This window comes from Lutjanus erythropterus, chromosome 7, assembly GCF_056507025.1.
Source record: "Lutjanus erythropterus isolate fLutEry1 chromosome 7, fLutEry1.hap2, whole genome shotgun sequence".
In the NCBI taxonomy this organism is placed as follows: Eukaryota; Metazoa; Chordata; class Actinopteri; order Lutjaniformes; family Lutjanidae; genus Lutjanus; species Lutjanus erythropterus.
Genome location: NC_139323.1, coordinates 2,639,848 through 2,646,715, shown reverse-complemented (window position 1 = coordinate 2,646,715; position 6,868 = coordinate 2,639,848). Strand labels below are relative to the sequence as shown.

At 39.2% G+C, this 6,868-nt stretch overlaps 1 long non-coding RNA gene across 1 annotated transcript; it reads right to left on the bottom strand.

Annotated features, from left to right (window-relative positions):
- Positions 1-663: 663 nt before the first annotated feature.
- On the bottom strand, positions 664-1,429 carry LOC146323416 (uncharacterized). The gene is made up of 2 exons (XR_014771174.1): positions 1,271-1,429; positions 664-1,232 (listed from the first exon to the last, which is right to left on the bottom strand). It is a non-coding gene; the product is annotated as an uncharacterized LOC146323416 (long non-coding RNA).
- Positions 1,430-6,868: the final 5,439 nt, after the last annotated feature.

Sequence of the window (6,868 nt, the reverse complement as noted above, 5' to 3'; positions counted from 1 at the left end):
TAACTGACTCATTTTAGTGCTGATGTGAAAATGTTCTCCCTGCTGACCTATTTTCCTGTCCAGAAAGATTTCTCAGTAAACCGTATATTGAAGTCTTGGCCTTGGTAATTTGATGCCATTAGACAAGGTTTTACATCATTTCTTCTCAATCTATTTTTATTTTGTCCACCAGGCTGTAAGGGCTGCAGACAGACAGTGAATTACTCTGGGAAAGATCTTGGATAGACTCCTTATTTTTCCAACAGTCTTTTTCATTTCCATGCCAATGGGAGAGCCAGTGATTTGCCTAGTGGCTATCATCTTGGAGAGGCATATGGAAGCAATGGCACAGCATGACGACATCAGATCCCGACAGAGATCAGATGAGGGAGAGAGGAAGAGAGGGGAAAAAAAAAATCAAAAAAACAAGTGAGGGAGATGAAATTACTCTTACTGTTGTAAATTGACAAAATGCTTTAGAGAGATGTACAGCAAATAGACCAGAATTGCATAGACACTAATACAATAATATTACATTTCTGGATCATTTACATCACATTATTAAATTATCTCTCAACATCATAGAGGGGGTAACTTACCTCATGTTAAATTTGTATTATATATGTAGTGTTGGATGAAAAAAGTAAAAATACTCTTGCAGCAATGTAAGTTAACAAGTAAAAATTCTGTATTTAAAGGAGAAGTGTGTGATTTCCAGTGGCATCTAGCGTTCAAACCTTAGATTGCAACTAAGAGGATTTACCCCGACACCGCCCCTCTCTCACCAAGAGTACGGTGGCCGTCAGCGGACAAAATGGCGAGCGAAAGCTATCTCACAACAAACTACAATTATGTGTGTAGGATGAATTACCTGTCCAGCAGAAAACAGGCAACCTCAGCATCACTGTGAAAACGTTTGTCCTCCATCAGCGATTTCCATCGTGTAAACGCTATGCTGATGTTGATTCGTGTTTTTGCCGTTTCCTGTCATGCTTGTGTTTACTTTCTTCACGTTTCCGCTTCTTGGATGACGGGGATTCACTGTCCGCTGCTTTTTGTTCTGGTACAGTGTATGTATGATCCTCCATTTGTCAAAACTGTGCCAGTCAAGGTTCACAACGCTAAATGGTCTGCCAGCAATCACCCGCGTCTATCCTCCCCGTCTACTTCCGTGTTTACGATGCGGCGTCTACGTAAGGTCGCCATGGGCTTCCCAAGACTCACTGTTAGTGCAGTTTGTCCGCTCTGCGCTGCTGTAGACGGCGCAGGATGATGATCTCTGTAAGTCGACCCGACAGTATGTAACTATAAATGGCTATTTCTAAAGTAACGGGAACATATTGATTATGAGTTTACGTTGATTGATAATAATAAATAACATACTTATATATAATATATCTCATTTATGTACATAAATTCCTGTAATTATTACACACTGGTCCTTTAACTTTATATTACAACTACAGAGGTATTATTAGCACAATATAAATGTACATGCACTGTTATGTTATTATATATTAAATAAAATCATTAATACTGTTGCATCCATAGGTAAGCAGCATTTTTCTGTTGTTGCTTGTGGACGTGAAACTCCTTTTAACTACTACTACTACAGCAAGCTAGTCTAGTTCAATAGATCCCAACGTAGTTCAGTTCAGAACTATTTGTCCTGAGCCCTGGACCATTCAGTACAGCATGCTCACTTCAGTAATTCTACTTCCTTGGTTCGCTACGCCCTGTGACCCAGCAATTGCAGCCAATTATATTTGTGCCTACAAACTTAAATGAGTGGACCAAAAATTCTAGAGCGCAATTTTTACACAGAGGGTTTTGGTATGAATTAGTTGCTGCCTATCAATTATAGCAAGCTAGTCAGCTTAGCCATAGATTTATTAAGGAAAACTGGACAGTGTTGGAAGTATTCAGTCCTATGAAAGCTGCTCAGTGAAGCCAACGTCCGTGCAGTTTTTTCCACATATGGTTCCGTGTTGTATGACCGAAAGAGCAAGCACTCTAGATACTTATGCCAGCCAAACAGTTAACTTCTGGTTTGACCCTCTGCTCAGAGTCCTGCACATGTCAAGTTTTGCAAACCCATCCTTGCCCACACCTGCAAAGCTGAGAGCCAAATCCACACCTATATGCCACACCTAACTTTTTATAAGCAGCAAAGCCTCTAGCAGCATTATTCACAGTCTTTAAGTGCATCAAAATCCTCTCAAATGTCCAACTTGACCTTTGATAATGTATTGTCTGCAATGTGGTTTCCACCACTGGCTATTTTTTAGCTCTCAGCTAGCCTTCACTGCTGTGAGATCAAACAGTGATGTCCCATTGTTTGATGATGATATGGATTCAAAGGATGTGTCGCAGACTTTCACAGTAAAAACGTGGCAACCTGTTCGGCTTAATATTACTGTATTAGTGAATACAAAATGTTAAAAATACTGCACAGTCATTTTCATTTCTGCTTCCTCCAGGGAAAATACATATTACTGTACTTGTGTGTATTTTTGTTCTCACCTGCTCAAATTCTGATAGTGAAACTAGTCATTTTATGGAAGTTTTCACCCCCCCAACCCCCCCACAAGACTGGATAAAAAAGACTGGATAACAGAGTTATCAGGCAGCCTCTCACTCTGCGCTTTACTCTGTGGATATGAGACCATACTCAGTCCAAAGAATACAAGATTTAAGCATGTAGTAAATGTGCTTGAGCTCCATTGTACCTCCATGTGTGCTTTTCAGTCAGTCTGATGTGTCTGCCCTATACTAGCACAATCTGTAGTCGCTGAGGAATTATCAACAGGTCAGAATCCTACTGACAAGCATTACTGACTTTTCAAGCTTATCATTAGACTTTTTATGCAAAATCTAGTAGTTGTTAAAGTAAGGATTTTCCCAGTGACTAATTTCCCTGTCGATTAAATGCAAGATTTAGACTAGTCGACTAGTCTAACCCTAAGAAAACACTCAGAAAGCAGTTCAAATTTAGCAGAATTTATTAATTTATAATGTTAAACACTGTCTGAAAAAATACTGTGTATTAAGAGCCATTTAAAGCCGTTAATCACAGTCTACAGTTGACAAATTGTACTTTAAATGCCGCTGAAATGCGCACTACTTTGCGCTGTGCAGTACAAGTCTTACATATTAACCTTCACCTTTTCAGACCGAAGAGGATCACAATGTCTGCAGGTAAAGGAACCAGAGCTAATGTTAGCTGCCAGCCTGACACACAGTGTGGCTAATGTTAGCAGTGCTAGCAGCAGCAGCTCCGTTTGCAGGTTTTTATCCATGGATGTGCTTAATGTGGTGACATGTTTCTCCAGTCAGGTGAATATATATATCAGTTTATTCTGTGACAGTCTACATTCATCTGTCCAACTTTGCTGATATAAACATCCAGGGTTGCCAGAGGCAAGATATCTGGCATCATGCATGAATAAAATATTGATAAATATTTTAAACAACTAGTATTTCTGGTGCCAACTAGTGAGGGTGGGTATGTTTAATGGTATAGTCGACTAATCGCGCCCTATATTAAACAGCACAATATTTTCCTCTCAAATGTAGTGAAAGCAATGTACAGCAGATGTACCTTAAAACTGTACTTAAATACAGTTCAACTAAGTATCATGTACTCAGTTACTTTGTCTCTCTGAAATTATTCAGCAACAAAATGGATAAGAATGTATTACCGATGTCTGTATGTGTAGTGCAGTAAGAATGGAATTGGATTGACTTAATAAATCCAAATAAAAGTCTGACTTGTTTGAAGTGTGCATGCTTGTGCAATCCTATTTGCAAATAATGACAATCTGTTCTCTCAGTCAATGTAAGCCAAAAGATAAAGGAGGTTACAGAAATACCCACTGAGAGCACAACAGGCCAATCTGTGTCCGTAGATGATGAAATATTAGCAAGGCCACCCTCAGTCCTCACTGCTGGAATAACAATCACAGCTACAGCAATGGGGGCGAGAGGGAAAAAAAAGAGATGCAATGAGATGATGAAAGAGGCGGAGAGAAAGGGAAGACATGCCATTATTGCTGGGAGACATGTCATTTCTCCATGTTGAAGGTCACACCAGGACTTTTTAGACACTGAAAAATAAAAACACTTTGACTAATGCTCTCCTTGCAGTCGCATGAGGTGTAAAATGGTGCCGCTTAATTAAAATACAATGTTTAGAGGCGTTATGTAACACAGAGACACAAGAGCACATAACAAAGCAAATCACCTTTGCCAGAAGGGTGGTGAGATGATGAAGTGGCTCAGCACACTCAAACAGAAACACATACTGAGGAAGTATGGAAGTATGTACTGGAATATATCTGTTTACACTATTTTAAGAGATATGTTTTTTGCATGTGTCAAAATATTGTCTTTTCTGATACTCAAATACAGTGACTCAGTTGACAGTAAACATTGTGACAAGAATGACTCACCATGTGCTTCTACAAATAAAAAAGTGAAGAGAGAAATGACAGAAAAGAATCAGCTGCCTAAAAGTGTTCAAATCACCCTGTGAACATGTTTGGTTATTGTATTTTTAGCTGTGTTAGAGCAACCTGTTCTCATCCCACATCAGAAAATACTAGAGATGTACCAATTTTCTTAGCCGATTCTGATTTCTGATATTTTAAAGATCTGACTTGCCAATTACGATTTTGGCTGTTTCTGCTTTTCAGTCTTTGTAAGAACTATAATTGACAGCATTCACAAACATTTTTGCAATGTTTCTTGTACAATTAAATTTGATGTTCATAATAAAACACTGACTATTAAATACTGTTTACATTTTCTCCAAAAGTGCTCCAGATTACAGCCAGGATTATGTACTAGAGGGAACATGATCTCATGAGATTTCATGCAATCTTGCAGGAGCTTGCAGGACACAGTTTCACATGATCTTGTGTGGAAGCAGATGTAAACAAACCAGAGACTGATGCGGTGCAACAGTTTGCTTTAGTAAAGCTTGGCTGTGAGAAAAACAGAAGCAGTGAATCAAGTCTGGTTGAGAAAATGTTTGAGGAGACACATCAACACAGGTTGTTTATTCTTCAGTCAGAACAGGAGGTGAGATTTTAACTGTCCCTCTGTGAACAGCAGTCTGCTGCTGGTTAACATTAGCATGAAGAGCTAGAGAGTTTACGGCTGTTCTGCGACATTGTCAGCTGCTCTGTCTCGTTGTAGACTGTCTGTCTTCTCTTTATTCTGTTCTTGGAATCTATCGTTAACACCGACTTAATGCCAGCATGTGTCTGAGTGTGTGTGTCTGTGATCAGTGCTTTTGTGAGTGTGATGTTATGGTCAGTGTGTCTGCTGTGTGCACGATGCGACCAGCATGCAGAGCATGTGTGTGAATGTGATAAGCACAGAATCAGACATGTGATGCTGACAGGCCGGTCACGCAGAGTCTGTGGCCAGATGATCGGTGCATCCCCAGCAAATACCCACGCTGCTTTGGCACAGCCCTTGATGTCTCATACCGTAATTCTGCATAAGGTACCTTTCAGTGTCTGTATGAGACACTGCCAGAAAGCTTCTTAATACGTGGTTAATGCTGTGAGGCAGTGGCAGCACAGTTCAGTTTAGGCACCAAAACTCCTTGGATAGGTTTAGAAAAAAAATCATGGTTTGGATTAAAATAAGTATGTTGTGTTCTGTAAATTCGACACACATTGGTTGGACACTGGTTGAGTTACAGACGCTCTTGTCTCAGTAAAGTTAGCAGGCTCTTGAAGATGTGTGGGTTTTATAGATGATTTACTGTAGATGTGTGTCATTGGAGGTGCACACTGTGTCTGACATCACAGGTGCATCAAGGTGTGTGTGCATGGAAGACATCTCAAGTCCCGTACCTGTTTGTGGAAATGTGGTGAATGTGACAAAGCTGTGTCTGTGACACTGTAACTGTTCTGAGTGTGACTTTAAAATTAGGTTTTGCTGTGCACTACTGTTGTACTAAGCAGCAGTGTGTGTGTGTGTGTGTGTAAGTTAAGTTTGTGTTGTGTTCACACATTCATGCTGATATATCCACAGTGTGTGTGTGTGGTTTCTTAGCAGTGGGTGCCAAGACGAATGCAACTTGTGTGTGTGTGTGTGTGTGTGTGTGTGTGTGTAAATGTGCAAGTGTTTGTGGGTCGCACCAGTAGAAACACTGTTATTTTACATATTTTTTTCCTGTAAATTGATTGTTTTTGCACTTTATTTAAATTAGGTTATTTTAAATATAAGTATTTTAAGTATTTTGCAAATCTTTTACAGAGAAAGATTTTTTCCTGAATTATTACATTCAAACACTGTAAATACAGTGATATCATATAGAATTTTAAAGTATTAGCACTAATAGTTTTACAGAGAAACACTATTTTACAGATTTTTCCTCTAAATTGATTGTTTTTGCATTTTATTTGAATTAGAATACTTTAATTTTATTTTGTTGTTGTTGTTGTTTGCTGTTGTCTCTGCCAGTCAGTCATTTTTTAAATTTTTATTACAATCAAACACTTCAAATTTAGGGTGGAGACTTATTGCAGGACAGTTCATGTATCACCACAGATGTTTTCACTCCGTCTTTGCATATGCATACAGTTTATTCTTTCATGGTCTTGCTCTGTGCTGTCATTCGCACACAGTTTGATTCATCTCTAGAGGCAGAGGTGTGATCAATAAAACCCGAAAGCTGCTGGAAACAGTCAACAAAGGACCACAGAAAGAAAAGTCATGTCAGGCCTAGAAGTGACCCCACGTCTTTGTTGCTTTATCCAAGAAGGCCAATAAAAAATATAATGAATAATTTACACCGATCAGGCATAACATTATGACCACTGACAGGTGAAGTGAATAACACTGATTATCTCTTCATCATGGCACCTGTTAG